Below are 19,660 nucleotides of genomic sequence, written 5' to 3' on the forward strand. Positions count from 1 at the left end.
ACAATGAAAAATGATGTGCCAACACACATCCAGAGACACACAAAAACACATTTTCCTACTTCCATTAGGAGTTTTTGTCCCTTTTTTTTTTTTTTAAAAAAGGAAGCTTTAATTAAGAAGTATGTTAAGCTGAGATCTTGTATGTTTCAGCGATATGCCAGAAGAGAAGAAGCAAATAACTGCATTTTTGTTCTCACATTATGCAAACTGTACCTTAATTCAATTCAGTTAACTTATATAGGCCTAGCACTAATTCACAACGCATCTTATCTCAAGGCATTTTACAGCTCAGCCAGATCATACTGTCAAATTGATTCAAAGTTTTCTATCTAAGGACAACCAGTTGATTGCATCGACTCAGTGACTCGAAGGCAATCCCTTAGACTAAACATGCTTCTAGCGACAGTGGAGGAAAAACTCCCTTTTAACACGAAGAAACCTCCAGCAGAGCCAGACTCAGTATGAGCGGCCATCTGCCGCCCCGACTGAGGTTCAAGGAGACAGAAGCAGAGATACAGAAGCAAGCAGATATACAAAAGGCAACTTTCCAGCTCCACAGGAAAAATCAGCCAGGCAGACAAGCTCCGAGCAAGCTCACATGTCAGAGGATGAAGAGAGTCACATCCAGCCAGTCACAGTCAGAGAAACAGGACAAACACTGACAAACACTTTGGAATCATCTATATGCAAACTTGTTGATGGCAGTAGCAAAGATGATGATCCAGGATGGTGGCACAGCCAAACAAGAACAGACCAGATAAAGCTACTATGAGAAAAAGCAGAGAGAGCATAAAGTTAGAGATTGATACCGCATTTAAGACCAGCGTCAAGATGTGTCCTAAGAGTGGAGAAATTAGCATAAATACATAAAAAGAGGTCCAAGAAGGCATTTATAGATAAAGCAAATAAATAAAGCACAATAATGTACAAATTTACATTCTACTGAAGATGTACATTTTGATTGCAAGATGAGTCAGAGTGAAATTAAAACACATTCATCAATTACAGAGACTGAATTACCACAACATGACCTGAAGAGCAAAACCTTGCTTAAGAAATGTCTGACCTAGAACTGGCCTAAGAACAACTGACCTCCTTGCCTTGAGCCCATTCCACTGACACTGAGGAATTTGAAACATCTGCAGAGGGGGAATTAAGCCCACTCCTCTTTACAAAATGTCTCTAAATCCTTTAGGTACTTGGGTTCCACTTACAGCTGAAGCTTCAGCTTCCTCTGGAGGTCATTCTGAGACCGCCTCAGTCGCTGCATGACACGGTTCATCTTTCCCACTTCTGTATTTTCTTGTTATTTCTCAGTCACAGTCATCCTAAAATACCCAAACAGGAGCCATTTTAAGCTTGAGGAAGAAGGTTTTAATGTCGGTTGGAATCATACCTCATCTGTTCAAAGCATTAATGTACTATCCTTGGCATAAAAAACAGAAATTTTCTTAGATCTGAATAAATTATTGTCCAAAGAGCAGGGCATGGAGCTTCATCAAATAAATAAATGTCTTCAGTGCGTTGGTTTGAATAAAAAATGCTGGCTAATAATAAAAGATGAACGGGTTTTATACAACAATGTTCATGTTTCAGAAGAAAAATGCTGGGTTACACCATCATATTTGAGGACTGCAAAGGGACCCAAGCTGCACTTTGGTCAGCTCTGATTTAAATGTTGTTTGGAAAACCATAGATTGGCCTATATCTGGGCTTTTTTTTTTTCATTTTTATCAGGGCTCATCAAGATCTCAATCTATTCCAGCTTAGCATGTCATCAGATGTGTTCTTATTGCTGTTTTCCTTACTGCTTCATGGTTCACATCTTGTCATCCTGTCAGATCCTGAATGGAGCCTCAGAACAAAGTTGGTCGATAGTTACTCTCTGTTTACTCCATTTGCAAATAATCAGACAACATCAAAGTCTTGACGCTGATTCATTCACTAATTGCAGCTTTAGACAGCTTTTACCAATATTGATGGAGATGCCGGAATCAAAGCTGGATCAGGTTTATGCACACAAGTAAAGTTCATCACTATGATGTGTGTTTCAATTTTTGATGGCATTAAATACTCATTTAATGAACTGAATCCAGATCAGTCCTTAGCCTTCATGTAAAATGTATTTTGTTCAACAATCATGAACCAGATTGTATCTGATCATATCCTGGCTCTTCAGACTAGCCATCGGTTCCAGATTATTTCAAGCCGTTGGTGAGACATATTCTAGCGTTCCTGTATTCTGTTTACCTGATCCTGACCTGTTCTGCCTCTCAACCTCTGAGCTTCTCTGTTCCCATCTGAATTGTTTGCCTGATCGATCTTCTGACTTCTGCTTGATCACTGCCTGTCAGTGTTACGTACCTGGACCTTTTACCCGACTTCATTCCCTGGATCTCTGACCTCCTGGCTCTGACAACTGAACCGTTCACAGATGTCGGCTTTCACTTTGCCCTCTGGATTATCTTGCCTTCCTTAGTCTGCTCAGTTCTGATCTCCTGCCTTTCCTCTGACCAACAATACATGCACATCTGGGACTCTTTGTTTAGTAACCGCTGCATCGCATTGGCAGCCAACCAGCTGGAACCAACCTCACCCTCAGTCCAAGCCCAGCGGGTGAGGTTGGTAGTTGACCGGCTAAGTTGGGGCTCAGAAAGTTGTGAGCTATAGAAGGCATTGCCTTTAATGTTTGGGATTCTGGTTCAAAACTAACCCTAGGATTCCTACATCCTTGTTTTGTTCTTACAAAAACCTTTTCTTTCGCTTCACTTTCGGTATTTGAAGAGCCAAGTTTTTTTCATTTACATTTGGGAGAAAGATGTACAAAGTACAAAGCAAGGAAATTCTTTTCTGCGTGTAACCCATCCCCTTGGGGAGCAGTGGGCTGCCATTGTGCAGTGCTTGGGGTGCAGTGTGGGGTTAAGGGTCTTGCTCAGGGAGCCAGACTGGCTGTCTGTGGCAGTGGGGCTTGAACTCAGAACCTTTGGAAAGCACAATGCTCTAACCACCAGGCCACTACTCCCCTAGTAAAGTTATAATTATATACTTTAATGCTTACTATAATACTATACTATAATGTTGTTTGTGCTTATAATGTAGAGATTAATATTAGCATTGCTGTTACTACTACTGCATTATTAAGGACATTCACTCCACCATCCATCAACCCCACAGTTACATCTGGATTACTTTACAGCGAAACTGCTGCTTTAATGACACCAACGTTCCCACTTTTTCTCTGTTTTTATAACACTGAATTTTGGGCTTTTCTTCATTATTTTCACAGCTCTGCTAGGAGGTGCTAACCGGCTTAGTTAATTTCCCTCCTGTTTATACCCCTTCTCACAGCATGAAATGTTTTTCTGATAGTCTAGTTAGTGCAACAATTAAAAAGTACAACAATCCAGAGGATCCATGTTTATTTGATTATCTGTCACTGCAGTCACAGTGATATGGGGGGGAATAAATCCCTGAGCATGCTGTTACACATTTACAGCAAAAAGCAATGCCTTGCGGCTAAAAATTTCTGAAACACGAATTTAAGTTACCGTAAGACATTCAAACATTGCAAAGTGTTTTACTTATGAAATCTTTCTATGTTTCAAAAAATATCAAAAGAAATATTTTTTGATTTGTAGCAGGATATTACTATGTTATCTGGGTGCCACTTGCTTTGAAAATGAGGTATGTGTGTCTGTCTTAATCACTCACAATTCATAGTCATCACTTATTTCACAGGAACACCGCTAACATGAAGAACCAATCAGATGAAATTGATGAGTGCATCACCATTCCTTCCATAGGAGTAAAGAATAGGAGCCAGCTACTATCAAAAACATTTACTCCATTATCTGTTCTTCAGCAAATGTAAACTCATTATTTTAAGATGACACAAAGACAACAGAGCATTGGTTTTGAAAGAGGCCATATGTTATTTTAAATTAAACTTAAGAGAGGAATAAAGCCTTTTTTTATCTTAAAGTTTATCAACTCCCTCTATAGTTGCTTAAGCAGGAAGGCTGCTTATAGGCTGAATCTCAGCATTTAGTTAGGATGGACAAAAATGAAACTCATTAGTTGAGATAAAAAAAGAGGATAAACAAGCTGGATTTTGGGGGAAGATTTAACAATTCATTTGGAAAACAAAACAACTTAATGTAATATTTTTTGTTGCATATTTTTTTTACTTATATCTCTTGATTGTCCCACAGGGAGGATGTTTGTCCTCTACATTTACTCATCCCTTTAAGCATCAGTGGGCTACAAACAATGAGTGGCATCCAGGGAGCCTTCAGGGATAAAGGCTCCTCTTCTGGGACCCAAAGTAATAGCCTGAATTTCTGAACCAGTGACCTTTGGGGCCAAGCGCTCTACTCTAAACATGGCGCACCACTTCCATACACACATGGTTTGGCAGACTGATGAGAGACAAAGATTTATCAAAGAGAAAATTTTCAATTGTTGGGGAACAGGCAGTACAGGAAGAAAGCACTGGTGCCAGGAGCAAAGGCAAACTGACATGAAAGGTAACCGAAAGTTGAATTGTCCAGAAGGTCATGAAAGTGACTGTTAGAGAAGTGATTATAGGACAAGAGTGGTATTGACTAATTTGTGAATTGTAGACTTAGACTTAGACTCAACTTTATACCTCCTTTGGGATTACCGGTACTCCTTCAGGGAAATTCTGGTTCCAGTAGCTTATAGAGTACAAAGAGGTAACACAAGATACCATTAAAGATAAAAAAATACGACAAATTATATAAAAAGAGTATATATATAGTACCAAAAAAGCATAAAACAAACAAAAAAATTGTTGTAATGTCCTGGAATATGTTTCCCTTAGATATGAAAATATCTGCACAGTAGAGAGCCAAGGGAAGACTACGTAAGACATCATAGTTGACTTGGGTTATTGCACTTGTGCTGCAGAGATGAACTGACCATATAAATAAATTAAAATTAAACAGACTACACCGTAGTTGACTTGGATTATTGCACTTGTACTGCAGAGATGTACTGACCTTATAAATAAGTTAAAAGAAAATGACACAGGCTACACAGTAGTTAACATGTTTTTTTGCACAGTGAGAGAAAATAATATTGCACAAGTGACAATAGGTAATGTTTTGCATAAGATGTCCAAGGAGGGGGGTACTGACAGCAGATGCAGGGACTGAACAGAGGAGCTGAGGGAAAATGTACCAGTTCTTTTTTCAGACGATGCCTAAAGCTGTGGGGCAGAAAAAATACAGTACAGATACCTGCATAAGTATTAATGTATATATTTGAAAATTGCTGGGTGGTGTAGAGCCAGGGCAAGTGGAGTGGTGGAGACAGAAGAAATTGACATATGGGGAACTAAACAGGAAAATATAAGGAGAGAGAGGGCGGGGGGGTTAACCATAAGAGAAACAATCATGTTGAAATAAAAACCTGAAACTAAGCCAAACTATTCTTACTGATTTTTTTCCAATATCCTCTTTAACTTACACTACTTTTAAGCTTGTGTTTTTGTTTTTGAGCTGTTGTTTCCTTCCAGACTGTTCTGGACTTCATGGACTGCGTTGAAAGTTTTTTTTTTTTTACGTCAGTATGTATAGTAGGGTTTTATCATTTCTGCTTTTCAGGAATTGTTGAATAGAAAATGACTTGGTCCTTGCCACCTCTGCTCCATCCTCCAACCACCTTTAATTCACACAGAAATCATGTCATGCTACATTGTCCTAAAGTTTGATTGACTGATTATGTTATTTGTTATAAGCAGCGGCGTAGGAAGAGGGGGGGACGGGGGGGACATGTCCCCCCCAATATAAAAGCCAGGTGGATATGTCCCCCCCAAAAAATTGTACCGCAAAATATTAGATTTTGACAATTTTTTAACTATCGTGCTTTTATTTTGAAGGCGCAGCATAGCGTTACGTCACTGTACTCCCCCTCCCCTCTGTGAACTGTTGAGTGTTTGAGCACTCAGAGGGAAACAGCGATACAGAAAGTCAGAAACTTGTTAATGAGGTAAAATGGTCTGTCGGGAATGCTGCTATGAATATTGCTTATTTATAACGTCTTGTTGTCAGTTCACTTTCATATATAGAAACTGAATCTTTTTGGTTTAGGCATCTTAGTCTTGTAGGAAGAGGATTAGGGCCACTGAAAAACGTTAACTGATTTTTAAATGTTTTTTTAGTTTAACATTGGGGGAAAAGTCAGAATTCTGACTTTTCTCAGAATTCTGACTTTTTTTTCTGACTTTTTTTCCCAGATTTCTGACTTTAATCTCAGAATTCTGACTTTTTTTCTGACTTTTTTTCCCAGATTTCTGACTTTAATCTCAGAATTCTGACTTTTTTTTCTGACTTTTTTTCCCAGATTTCTGACTTTAATCTCAGAATTCTGACTTTTTTCTCAGAAATCTGAGAGATGATTAATATTTCTAATCAGTTTACAGTTTTTTTTGGTGGGGGGAGGGGGGACTATACAGATATATAAAAACAAGAAGGTCTACCTAAAAAATAACCAGAATATATGTTTAGAGTAAAGATTGACTACTTGTGTTTACACAAGCACACAATTTAAAATCTGCTGAGCTTGCTGTGCAAGAAAATGTAAAATATACGTATAAAGAAATATAACAGGAAGTACTGCTAAAACATAAACTAAATGTTAAATAATGTAGATATTGGTTTAAAAAATTCTTCAGATTTGGAAATTTGGAAGGAATACATAATTTTGAAATTAATCCACAAATCTGGTAAAAAATAAATAAATAAAAAATAAAAGTTGCACTTTTTTACTTGAGGAATTTGTTGAATAACTTCATAATTATGAGTTTAACTCGTTGGAGGTAATGCTACACTTCTCTGCTTCCTGTCCTGCTCATAAAAGGTAAACATTATAAACCCACCATTAATTTTCTACACTATTTGGAAAACACAACACAAATGTAATATAACAAAAGTATGTTTAACAACAAACATGTTAGCATCAAGCCATAGCCATGTCTATTTTAGAGACTAGCTCTCTTGTTTTAATGACCTTCTGCTCCTCCATTAATGAGGGGACCCCTCAGGCACGTAAAAAGTTGCCTAATTCTGTAATTTTCCACCAATGTGTCACTGGCCATCTCAAACAACTCACATCTTTGTCAGTGAAGCTGAGAGCTCCACATCTCTGCCTTCATGGTGCCCATCTACATTAAGATCCAAAATTCTGAGAAAAAAAGTCTGAATTCTGAAAATAAAAGTCAGAATTCTGAGATTAAAGTCAGAATTCTGAGAAAAAAAGTCTTAATTCTGAAAATAAAAGTCAGAATTCTGACTTTTTTCCCGTATTAAACTGAAATAAAATGTAAAAATCACTTAACTTTTTTTTTTTTCCAGTGGCCCTAATCCTCTTCCGTAGTCTTGGTGTGATCACTCATCCAATATTTAACTGCTAACTTTCTCTAGACGTTTGCCACATTAGCCAAAATGTTTTTTTTTATATATATTTTTTTATATCTCATTTCAGTACATTGCCACCACCAACTAAAAGGCTGAAAGGCTGTCACCTAACACAACTTGTGTTGAAATTAGCCTGGTCTGGGCGTGCGTTTTACGAGGATTTTTTATTTTTTGCATGGTTTTGATTCGCCGAAATGGACAGATGTTATACCTGCCGCGCTCCTGATCGTTAGTTAACCACAGGGAGAATTAATTTTAATTCTTAGCAGCGGCGGTCGCATTGGTTGTGCAACCACTAATTAACCAACTAATTAACTTCTGCACCTTTATTTCCTCAAATAAACTGCTGGCTCCTCTTTTTAGACTATAAACAGATTAACACAACATTGACAACTCTGTAGTTTTCTCTGTTCTGTACTGCAAATTGGAATTAAAGACGCCATTTCTACCAAAGGTCGGGACAGACTGGCGCACCAGCACCTCCTGACCCCACTAAGGGACAGGGTGTACAGAAAATGGAAGGATGGATGGATTTCTACCAAAGGTTGATAATGCGTTTTTGAACCAGATGCTTCAAAGCGCCCTGTCCATAATTCTTCAACACACTGTCAGCTCCCTCTGTCAGTCAACCTATATAAATTCATTTTTGACCATTATTGCAAGTTTGACAAAATAAAACATATCAAACTTTGCACTTGTGTGGCCTACTGAATTGTTTTGATTTTCTAGTGCGTATGCGGACACTAAATATGCCAAGGGCTGAAGCCCTTGAAAGACATCTCCCTTTGCTTAATAAAAGACTCCAGTCATTTTGTTTGGTGATATGCTCACATCTTATGAACAATTGCATTATGTACATTTTAAATGCATTATTTTTGCAAACACATTTATAAAGGAATAAAGTAAAAGATTAAATAGCCTTTTTTTAAAGTAGCGTACTTAAGATATGTTTCTGTTGAATATTTACGAATCTCAGATTTCCGACATGTGTCCCCCCCAATTGTAAACATATTCCTACGCCCTTGGTTATAAGTATTTTTTTTTTTAACTAAACACACCACAGCTGATGATTTTGGCTTATTTATGTCAGAAACACTAAAGTTTGAGCATAACTTTGACATGAAACAGAGTAAAACCCCAAACAGAATTTGCTTCACTTGGACAGATTGCTTCTATGCTGTCTGCTGATAATGAAAACCATGCTGCAGACTCTCTCTGGTGCTGAATTAACAGAAAAAGGGAGAGTTGTTTCATTCAATAAAACCTGCATAGATACAATGGCAGCGGATAGGGGGGCCTTCTGGGCGCTACCCTCTGGAAGTCTTCCTGGCACTGCCACCTGAGAGGAGACCCTTGGGCAGACCCTGAAAATACAAGAGGGATAACATTTCCCTTCTGGCCTGTGAATGCCTGGAGATCCCCTGTGAGGCTGAAAGTGTCACCAGGGAGAGGGCTCTATGAGTTTGGCTCTGGCTAGTGATCCACGGAGGAAATTGAAATTATTTTCTTTCGATTATTCCTTTATATTCTCCTCAGAGATGTTCAATTTAGCCCTGTAAGCAACTCTGTGAGTGTATTTTTTCCCCCCCAAATGTCTTTCAGCCTCTTGAAAGAGTGTGTTATTTTCTTATATCCTTATCGTCCATTACAGGTAGATCATGTCATTTATGAGGACTGCGTAACGGCACCCTCCATTGAACTTTCTTTCACCTTCTCTTTTCTAAGAGCTATCAAATGCCTCAAACTCACTAACAATTAATGCCACATTCAGAAAAATTATCAGAGTCCTCTTAGAGAGCTCCTACCCTACCCTAAAGATTCCCATCAAGCAGTCCAAGAGTGATTTAAAATATGTTCCATGATGATGATGTTTTTTGCTAAATTAAATTGTCACATGGCATTTTGATATAATTACTGTTATGTTTTCTCATAAGCTGGTTATTTTATTACTTAATCCAATTGATATGCGGGCTCTTCTCTTAGCATTTTTACTAAGACTGTCGGCTCGTTTAAGGCACTTATTTGGCAAAATGGCCAACATAGAATTTAGAAAGAAAGACATTTATAGGAGGAAAATGGAGGGGTGTTGAATGTAAATTGGTCTTTTAGGTGCTTTTATGCACCAGCCTGAAATCTAAAAAGCATTTGATGCAATATTAAAAAAAACAGAGGATATGGCACAGCACAAGCAAATGTCTAGAAGATCATTTATCTTGTGGATACTTGTCATGGTTCTGCACTTTTTGGTTCTGTTTAAGTTTTCTTTTTGAAATTTTATTGGTTTTATTTCCATTTTGTGTCATTCTAGGTAATTTCTGGCTGTATTTGAGTTATTATATTTTTCTTGTTTACCATCTGTTGCTCCCAATCAGTTGATTACTCCTTTCTTTGTTCTGTTAGGCATATATATATATATATATATATATATATATATATATATATATATATATATATATATATATATATATATATATATATATATATATATACTCCTCCTCTTTAGTAACTGTTTGCTGGATTCTCTTCATTTATTCATTCCCGCCTTGACTTATGTGTTCCCATTTGTTCCAGTTGTTGTTTTCAGTGTTTAGCTTTTTTCTGGATTTAAGCTTCTGTTCCCGCCATTTGTTATTAAATTTGCAAGAAACCATCTCAGCCTCCGTCTGTGCATTTGGATCCTCTTTAAACCTCCAACCAACTTGAGTATACTGATATTATCATGAACAGCAGCAAACATAATCTATTTTACATATATAATGTGTATATAGGAATAGAATAGAATATAAAATCTTCCCATCCTCAGTTCTTTCTGCACTGCTCTCAGCTCCTCCTCAATCCCTGATCTAAAGGATCTCCTCTTTTCTTTCACAACTGCATTCATCTCAGGGTTGATCCATGGTTGTTTATTGGACAAGTGACAAATCTTTGTGAATGTACTATGTGTTATTGTACCTTTGTTTGTGCTTTTATGGTCTATATTTTCAGCATTTTTTCCCAATTCTTTTCCAGTGTTTTTTCCATTTAGGGCAATTTGCAATCATGATTAAAATTTTATAATTATTAAAATGTTTTCCTTTTATTTATTGTAATTAAAAGTACAAAACTAGAGATGCAGCTTTAAATTGTCCAGCTGCTGAAATTACTGTCCCCTGGATGATAAAGTTTATTGCATTTCTATATCAATAATTTTATGGTTGTTAAAAAGTTTGTCCTTATTTATTTGGCTTTTTAAGTGAAATTGCTAAACAGCTCTCTCTGTTGTTACAATCTTCTCTACTTAGGGGAGGCCTTAGGCTCACTAAAAGTACTACGAAATACATTTGTTTTCATTAGAAGCCCCCTTAAGGTGTTGTGTGAATAACTTTTTATCTTACCGAGGTAGAATTCAAAGTAAAATTATAGAATTTGAAAAATTCTAGGATTTTTCCCAGGATTCATAAACTTTAAATTGAAGAATGTATAGAATAAAAAGACACACATTTGTTTTCTTACGTTGCCTAAAGCAGTTCATTTTCAAACATAATTTAATATTTGACATATTTATACCTTGTACCTTAGTACAAGATTTTAAAAAGATGTAAATTAAGTATCTAAGAATGACTGCTGATTCATACAGGATTAGGTAAAGAACAGTTGCTTCAGATTCAGTCTTCAGAAGACTGTATTAAGGATTTATTTCAGAATAATCTTTCTGTTTCCATCATAATGATCATTTTAGCCAGAATTCTATCTGATAGTTCCCTATCATTAGTCACCTTCCATCTAACAGCGATTCCTCGGCTGATTTCCCACTGGTTTGACCATCTGACTCCCTGGTGGAAGGTCCTTTTTTTAGCTTTGCAGGCTGAGGTTGGAAGAAGTGCGGGGGAGGCCGGACCAGTGGGGATGTCCTGACGCAGCCTGTCCTACGATGCCGGACTCCTGGCCATCCTGTATTAATCAGATTTGCTTCAGCAGCCATATGTCCAAGCAGCATGATAAACCCTCCCTGCTCCCCAGCGCATCTTAGGATGCGCTGTCAACACAGTGTGCGTTTGTCTACAGCACATGCATTGTTCTTCCAGAGGTATTCCTTCAAAGAACTGCTGAGACATTGAATGTCTTTGGCATGAATACCTGAACTACTGTTTGACTTTTTTTGGAGAAAAATGGGTGGAAGTGAAGAAGTGGGAATAGTGACATTACATCAGAGGTAAGCCTGAAAGAAGAGGAAGTGACTTTTTGGCAAAGTGAACATTGCCACATTGTAGGGAAAAACATGGGGCTATCTACGTCACTGCAACAGAAGAACTGGCACAATGGAAAGTGCATTAACAAAAGCTCATTCCTGTTTTCTGCCTCATCTTTAAGAGGATGTTACATGCTTCATATTCTTACAAAACCCCGCTCCCAGCATGTCATAGTTTAGATACAGTTTATTTTGCACTGCTTAGCAACAGTGTGGCGGAGATACTTGTGTTTCATCTCTGGAACAAGGATAGCATATTGATAAAGCAGAAGCCTAAAACCATTTGTCCACCTGAAGCTTTCTATTTAGTTCCACAAAAAGATGCATCTCATAATCCATAATTCATAGACGGATATCATAAGCGGGAACATCAACACTTGTCAAACATGATTAACTGCGTAAGTATCTCATATCGCAAATTTAATTCCCTTCTGTACGGATGCCTGGATGTTAGACAGCAATCACAACAATTGAGGCTGAGGTTTTTATGTGACAAAAGTAGGAGAGGGAGAAAGCGTTGGAGTGCTAAAGGGATTTTTACGTGCTAATGAAAACAATCAATGGCTCTGTTTGATTAATCAGAAGGGATATGCCCTTTTATGGAACACAACTGAATAACTGATGTTCCAAAAATGAAAACACTCCAATCATAAAGAGTTCTGGTCCACCAAAATGCTTCATTTTGTAAATATAACATACAGGGCACAAGAACTCGTACCCCACACACTTTTCTTGAGTTCTTGCCCTTACTATCATACGTTTTATTGTATTTTATTAGCATTTTGTGTGATAACCATCAAAACAAACTGCATCATGATGACCAAGGAACAAAACAAACTTGTTGACAGTAAAATCATGGAGTTAAAACCAGTATAACACATGATGATTGTGCCACCGATTGTAGATATATAACTTGTAGATTCAAGTTACAGATCTCTATCTGTGGAGATCTACAGCTATCAGTGCGATCCTTCCACTTGTACAGAGATCAAATATATATATATATATATATATATATATAAATACTTGTCAAGGCAGTGTATATGGTCCTATAAGAGGTGGACCAGGGGGTCCAGAAGCAGATGGTATTTTCCCCACACACACACTCCCTCCCCCAAGGCCTATGTATCAACAACATAGTGTCAGTCTGGGATTAGATGGAGAAGCAGAAGCTGCTGGGTAGCCTAAATCCACAGACGAACTGTGGCAAGCCCTCCATGACGCGTTAAATGAACCTACTAGCCAACAACCCTAAAAAGCTGTGTTTTAACAGACAAGTAAATGCTGAGCCAAACACTGATTTGTGTGGACCTTTGAAGACTTCTAAGCGTTTAGAACATTTGTAATCTGAACAAATATAACTTAAAGATATGTTATTATTTTATAGAACCTGTCTTAGACCAAAAGCTGCCAAACCAGCCATTTTTCACAGAGGGGTTCAGTTGTTATGTTGGAATGCAGTCTCTAAATTAAAAGTTTCCAGTAAAAGAATTTCCTTAAAAAAATTCCCTACAGTTGTCCATGTGAACTCCATGTGAATACCCTGGATATGCTCTGCAAGGCGCTCTCTGGAGAGCAGTTATCTGCTGTGCAATAAAAATATTTGCTGTTGGATGCTCTGCAGATGATTAATTCATAATCATCAGATTTTGCTAAAGGTGGATAAATGCAAAATGAACTTGGTTTTAACACTCTTTCACAAACCTGGTCAACTGGGTCATTTTTTGTCACATGTATAGGTATTTGTTTAGGTTTATTAAAATTAAATGTTATAAAACAGATTTTACTCAGCTCTAAACACCCCTGTGTTCTGAATAAAGCTGTATATTTATTTTGGGCTCTTATATGCTCTGTCAAAACCAGAGGAAATGGTGCCAAAATTGTTCATTAAAATATTTTAAGCACAACTTATTTTCATTACAGTCACTCAGTTTTACTGATATCTAAGAGTTACTATGACGCTCAAAAGGTTTTTACATTGTTGATCTTTAATCAGTTTTTTTTACGAGAGATCGCCTTAAAGGAATAGTACACCCAAAACATGATTAGCCTTCATTTTCTACTCACCCCCATGCTGAACAACACTCCGGAGTACTTTTTTGATATTTCAAATGAATCTGGAGATCTGGGAGGCTTCTTGCTGTCTGCTGACATTCAAATAATGGAGGTCTATGGTGCCCGAGACAGAAAGGTCCATAAAAGTCCACAAAAAACGTGTCAATATTCCTCCATACTGCTCGTCCAATGTATTCCAAGTGTCCTGAGTGGGTAGCGTCCATAATTTACTCGAAACGAAGTCACTTAGAATGTTTTTAAAGCATAAACAGTAGTGTATAGGATTTCCTAAAAGCGCGCGCCTGCGCGTTCACGACGCTACGGAAGCCGCGGCAGACCAAACCGGATGAAAGTCCGCATTCAGCGTCTGCTCTGCCGATAATGCAAGCGTAGAAGAAGAAATTTGCTGTTTACCTGTGCAAAGAAAGAAACAACGAAAGAAAAATGTCTGAGGACTTCAGTGTTGAGGAAGAGCATGAGTTCTTTGCCGAGCTGAATGCGCACTTTCGTCTGGTTTGGTCTGCCGCGGTTTCCATAGACTCGTGAACGCGCTTTTAGGAAATCCTATACACTACTGTTTATGCTCTAAAAACATTCTAAATGACTTTGTTTCGAGTAAATTATGGACGCTACCCACTCAGGACACTTGGAATACATTGGACGAGCAGTATGGAGGAATATTGACACGTTTTTTGTGGACCTTTATGGACCTTTCTGTCTCGGGCACCATAGACCTCCATTATTTGAATGTCAGCAGACAGCAAGAAGCCTCCCAGATCTCCAGATGCATTTGAGATATCAAAAAAGTACTCCAGAGTGTTGTTCAGCATGGGGGTGAGTAGAAAATGAAGGCTAATCATGTTTTGGGTGTACTATTCCTTTAAAATATTAAATCACACCACCGTGGTGGGTGATTTAAAGTAACAGAAAATAGTGACTTTAGAGGTACCTTGCAGCTTCATGGTGTATATTAAACTTCAAAATGTGCAGGGACAGTAGAGTCTTGTTAGTATTTAAGGCACATTATTTATCAAACAGTAGCAATTATTAGTACTTTGGGTAAAGATGTGTTCTCAGATTGTATTTTTCACCCCTAAGACAGATAGGTGCAAAAAATGGAAATCTAAATGAGTCATTTTTGCTTAAATTAGGTGCATTTTTCTTGAATTGAGGAGGTAATTGAGATACTTTGCCAATGGAACAAGACAATTTACAATTAAAATAAGAAAAAAAAAAAGCTTTGTCTCATTTCAAGTGCATATTATCTAATTATCTTGTAGGGTAAATACTAGTGTTGCACCGATACCGATACCAGTACGGACTGGGCCCCGATACTGCCCTAAAATGGTGGTATCGGTGTCGGCGAGTACCAACAAATAGTGCACCGATACCATTTTGAGAGCCATAAGTTTATTCAACTATTGTCACCCATTCCAGGTAGGCAATAAAAACTTTTCATTTTTATTATCCAGTAGAACTTTTTATTATAAAGTTCTACTGGATTCACTTTGTATTAGATTTTTTCCTGCTTCACAAAGGTAGGCAGCGGCTTGACAAAGCCATGATGGCAATTATTTTACATTATTATGGTATCGGTATCGGCCGATACTGCACAGCCAGGTAATCGGGTTCGGTATCGGGGCCAAAAAATGGCATCGGCGCAACACTAGTAAATACACTCAATTTAAGAATTTTTTACTTAATTCTAGATCTTTTTTGCAGTGTATAATGGTGATGAATAAGCAGAAATGCAGTAAATAAAATAAATGTAAGTCAATGTAAATTTTTAATGTGGATTGTTTTTTTTTTTAATGTATTTATTGTATTTTTATTTATTTATCTATTTTTATTTATTTTTCATGGGGGAGGGTACCCATACCTTTTCACTTAGAAAAAAAACTCTGGTGATGTATCACAGTAGTTCCTTAATAATGCAAGAGCCAGGTCCAACTCACTAAATATCCATCCATCCATCCATCCATCCATCCATCCATCCATCCATCAATCAGTCAATCAATCAATCAATCCATCCATCCATCCATCCATCAATCAATCGATCCATCCATCCATCCATCAATCAATCAGTCAATCAATCAGTCAATCAATCCATCAATCAATCCATCCATCCATCAATCAGTCAATCAATCAATCGATCCATCCATCCATCAATCAATCAGTCAATCAATCGATCCATCCATCCATCTATCAGTCAATCAATCAATCAATCAATTAATCGATCCATCCATCCATCCATCTATCCATCCACCCATCAATCAATCAGTCAATCAATCAGTCAATCAATCGATCCATCCATCCATCCATTCATCATCCATCTATCCATCAATCACTCAATTAATCGATCCATCCATCCATCCATTCATCATCCATCTATCCATCAATCACTCAATTAATCGATCCATCCATCCATCCATCCATCCATCCATCCATCAGTCAATCAATCCATCCATTCATCCATCCATCTATCCATCAATCACTCAATTAATCGATCCATCCATCCATCCATCCATCCATCCATCCATCCATCAGTCAATCAATCGATCGATCCATCCATCCACCCATCCATCAATCAGTCAATTAATCAATCAATCAATCAATCAATCAATCCATCCATCCATCCATCCATCCATCAGTTCATCTATCCATCCATCCATCCACCCATCAATCAGTCAATTAATCAATCAATCAATCAATCAATCAATCAATCAATCAATCAATCGATCCATCCATCCATCAATCAGTCAATCAATCGACCAGTTCATCTATCCATCCATTCATCCATCCATCAGTTCATCTATCCATCCATCCATCCATCCATCCATCCATCCATCCATCCATCCATCAGTTCATCTATCTATCCATCCATTCATCCATCCATCCATCCATCCATCCATCCATCCATCTATCCATCCATTCATTTATCCAACCATTCATCCATCCATTCATCTATCCATCCATCCATCTATCCATCTATCCACCCATTCATCTATCCATCCATTCATCTATCCATCCATTCATCTATCCATCCATCCATGCCCCTATTATTTGATTCTTGCTTCAGCACCCCAACCCCCTCCACCCCCCACAGGCATCCAACCCCATATCTATTTAAAACTGACATACATTTGAGTGGGACCCCCGCACCTTCTGTGCTGGGGTCCTTTCTTTGTTAGCTGGTCGCAGCAGTAGCCTACAGAACCCATCATTCAATTATTATTATTCTTGTTTTATTAGAGCATGGACATAAAAAAAGAAAGAAATATGGGGACCTGATCTTTGTGAATTGATTATGTTTTTGATAAATTTTAAAATTATGATTGTGCTTGTTTGTATTCTTCTTTTTCAATTAATGGTTTTAATTGGAATGTATTCATATACTGCATATGGAAACATGATTGAATGTATGTTGTGAAGCTGCAGCATCACCAAAGTGAACTGCAGATAACCTCATGACGTTGCGCACATTGTATGCCAGCAGCCTATATAAAATTGACGGTGGCCGCATGTATCTGCTGCTGCTCTGAGCCGCTGATAAGGCTTTGATCATCTGACTACAGTCTAGATGAAGGATGAGCTTCTCGGCCAGAGACATTGTCCATCCTGCTGATGCTCCCTCCTCGTCTCATCGTAAACTCTTGTGCACCCTCTGGTGCTTGGTAGTCTCCCAAACTTCTTTGTGTAGCCTGCTTTGCAGATTGTCTTCCTTGTCTGTGTGGTTGCTCATTATTCAGACGGATCTCAGGTCATCTGCAGCTGCAGCGAAGGAGAAGCAGGAAAGATGGCGATCATCCATTAGACCGACCGGGCGCACGCATGAAATACGAGGACAACTTTGGGGAGGATCGCTCGAGGAGAAGATTGTACCAGTGAGTGTTTAGCTTTTAACCTTCTCCTTCTTATCGTGGTTATGCGTCCGGTTTCGTGAGGATTTCTCCAGGGCTTTCAAGGTCCAGGAGAACGTCGGTGAGGAAGATCATGGGATATCATTTGGAGAGCGCCTCGTGAATGACCTGGAAAGAGCTGCGTGCTCTTCGCTTTTTTCAATCCAGGGTCCAGACGAGGAAGTCGGCGCAAGATTTTTTTTCTGTTTGTTAGTCAAGTAGGTCTTCTCACTTCCCAAGCGCTCTCGCTCGTGTCGCCTTTCGGTTTGTTGTCAAAGTGACACAAGGAAATGGACGCGGCGGCAGCTGCAGCGTTGGTGGCGCAAAGCAGGAGGCTCGCCTGCGCGTCTCGGCTGCACCGGGGCTCAATGTTTTGTTATTCCGCCGGCATGTCTGGTCAGGGGAATTAGTCGGTGCCCTCCTCTCTCTCTCCCTCCCTCTCTCACTGTGGTGCCTGCGCCGTAGCTCCATGGAGAAGCCATTGCTCCCGGTTGCGCTCCTCTCCCAAACCAGACTCCATTAGCGCCACAGCCATAGCCGCTGGTCCAGCCGCACACACACTCACCATGAAAGCCATGTCCACTGCTTTCCTACCCCCTCCTCCTCTCAGCTTCTAGAGAAAGAAACCTTATCAGCTTGCGATTTTTTTTTTCACAGCGTTGGAGCTCCATATCTCTTAGATATGTGCGTCTACCTGCATTAGTCTTTTTTTTTTGTCCTTTGGTGCTTATTGCTACAGTGTTACCAGCGTCCCTGCTTGGAGGTGCTGTTGTGCTTGTCACTGGTCTCAAGTCAGGTATGTCACACAAAGTAGGGCTTCACCATAAAATGGAGGAAGGAAAGATGAGTCTCCAAGGAGAGCCCCAGGAGTCAGACAGGCAGGCAGAACAAAGGTTGTGTTCAGAATGAGCTCATCCACCTTTTTCTTCTCCTTCCTCCTTCTGCTTCTGCAGTTTTCAGTTCAGAAGTTTTAAGTTTGCTGAAAGGAAGCAAACTTAGTGCTGCTTTCAAGGTTTGATCTCCCATGAGAGCTGCTTTCATATAGGCATGGGTTGATTTATTCATACTGAATAGTTGGTCTGGTTTGAACTCTTTTTAAGGAGGCGCAGGAGTAATTTGCTGAAGTGGATGTTATTTATTTTATTATTTCAGAGCATATCCCCTGACTTGACCTTTAGCTGCACACTTCCAGTCAGCTGACTGAAAGAGGATTTATTTGTGTGTTGATTGTTTCAAGTTGAGTTCATATCACATTTACCATAGAAAAGAGATCATTTTGTCAATATAACATCATTTTCTGCATTTGGTCATTTCTTATACACCTGTTTCAGGAACAAACATCGCTCAGTATGATGTATCAGTTTGTGCCTGCTTTGGCAACCAGTGATTTTAAAGTGCGTCTTTTTTTCCAACTCATAATCTACATGAAGGACCAATTTTTATTAATTACTTCAGAAAAATACCAGCAGGTTAAATTGGCTGATCAGCATCCAAGGGTCCTAATCCCCCACAGTTCAATAAGCTCATCAAAACCAAAAGAAACTGAAACAGAAAATGAAATAATTTGATTTTAGAAAATAATAAGCAATTAATCTAAACAAAATGATTAAGCACATGTGTGACTACACATCTGTTGTATATTGAAGTACTGCTGAGACAATGCTATTTAATGGCTGATAACTGGCTACTTTAACAGATATTCTGACTACTCTGATAAAATTAGGTTGTGATTAATAGTTTATAATTACGACTCTGCAGGACAGCAAAAGGTGAAATGATATGTAAATAAGCAATGGAAAATTTCTCATTTACTACCTAAATAAAGCAGACAGTTATTCAATATTATTTTACTATCAAAATAAAAATATGTATTTAATGCATATATGTGTAACTGTATTAGTAAAGATATTTTGACAGCAGTAGGATTAATTGCTGCTCTTTTAAGTCTTTTATTATGTATTTGACTTTAGTCCGTGTAAATAAAGCTGAACTGCATCAGACTTATCTATATATATATATATATATATATATATATATAT

The 19,660-nt window shown here is 38.3% G+C and overlaps 1 protein-coding gene across 4 annotated transcripts in view; it reads left to right on the plus strand.

Moving 5' to 3' along the window:
- The first annotated feature begins 17,256 nt into the window (after positions 1-17,256).
- Positions 17,257-19,660, plus strand: part of znf462 (zinc finger protein 462) — a 60,048-nt gene continuing 57,644 nt past the window's right edge. The window contains exon 1 of one of the 4 annotated variants that reach the window (XM_038294968.1): positions 17,257-17,606. The gene's annotated coding sequence lies outside the window, so the exon portion shown is untranslated. Of the gene's footprint in view, positions 17,607-18,286; positions 18,418-19,660 lie in introns of those variants that run through there. The other 3 variants (XM_038294967.1, XM_038294964.1, XM_038294966.1) reach the window with 3 other exon arrangements.

The sequence above is a fragment of the Cyprinodon tularosa genome, unplaced genomic scaffold (genome assembly GCF_016077235.1).
Source record: "Cyprinodon tularosa strain WSP-4 unplaced genomic scaffold, ASM1607723v1 ctg349, whole genome shotgun sequence".
Taxonomy (NCBI): Eukaryota; Metazoa; Chordata; class Actinopteri; order Cyprinodontiformes; family Cyprinodontidae; genus Cyprinodon; species Cyprinodon tularosa.